The following is a 1212-nucleotide window of genomic DNA, read 5'->3' on the forward strand; positions in this document are numbered from 1 at the left end:
AATTTAACTGTTTATGCTTCAGCTTATGAAATAAATACAAATATATAAATGCCCAGAAATAAACAAGATGAAATATGCATAACTATATATTTTTAAAAAGAAAGAAAGAAAGAACTTAATGGAGGGACCTAAAACAAAAGCTACAGTAATTGGAAGGCTAAATACTATAGATCCTTAATGGAAAGCCTCAAAATATCTAACCATATATTATATCTTATCAAATTAGTTTGTAGAATAATGCAAAGCTAATCTTTACCCAATGTACATGGTTAGGAAAACTAGAATTTTTTATTATAAATTGATTCTAAAAACAAAGAAAACAATGGGTAAATGGAAACAGGAGTTTCCGTAAATCACAAGAATGAGGAAGAAGATTTACCTACGTATATTGATCACTAATACTTTTAGACACTATAAAGAGTATGTTATAATTAGTCCACCACTCGACTGTTAATTTGTCAGTGGTTTGCATGTTGCTGTGATTCTGGAAGCTATGCCACCAGTATTTTAAATACCAGCAGGGAACCCCATGGTGGACAGGTTTCAGTGGAGCTTCCAGACTCCAGACTAAGAAAGAATAGGAAAAAAATCTGGTGATCTACTTCTTACGGAAAAAAAAGAAAAGGCCAGTGAAAGCTTTATGAATAGCAGCATTGTCTACAACAAACCTGCAAGATGAGCCCCTCAGATTGTTGTTGTTGTTAGGTGCCATCGAGTGGGTACCAACTCATAGTGACCCTATGCACAACAGAAAGAAACACTGTCCGATCCTGGGCCAGCCTCACTACAGTTGTCACGCTTGAGTCCATCGATGCTGCCACTTGGCCAATCCATCTTATTGGGGGTCTTCCTCTTTTTCTCTGACCCTCTATCCTAACAAACAAGATATCCTCCAGCAACTGGTCCCTCCTGACAATAAGTCCGAAGTATGAGAGACAATGTTAGGCCATCTTGCCCTCCAAGGAGCACTCTGGCTACAATTCTTCCAAAATGGATCTATTGGTTCTTTTGGCAGTCCAGGGCACTTTCAATATTCTCCTACAACACCATAACTCTAAAACATCAGTTCTTCTACGATCCTCCTCATTCACTGTCCAGCTTTCACATGCATATGTGGTTATTGAAAATACCACTGTTCGGGTCAGGCACACCTTAATCCTAAAGCTGACATCTTTGCTCTTCAACACTTTAAAAGGTCTTGTACAGCACATT

The sequence above is a fragment of the Chrysochloris asiatica genome, unplaced genomic scaffold, assembly GCF_000296735.1.
Source record: "Chrysochloris asiatica unplaced genomic scaffold, ChrAsi1.0 scaffold00008, whole genome shotgun sequence".
Taxonomy (NCBI): Eukaryota; Metazoa; Chordata; class Mammalia; order Afrosoricida; family Chrysochloridae; genus Chrysochloris; species Chrysochloris asiatica.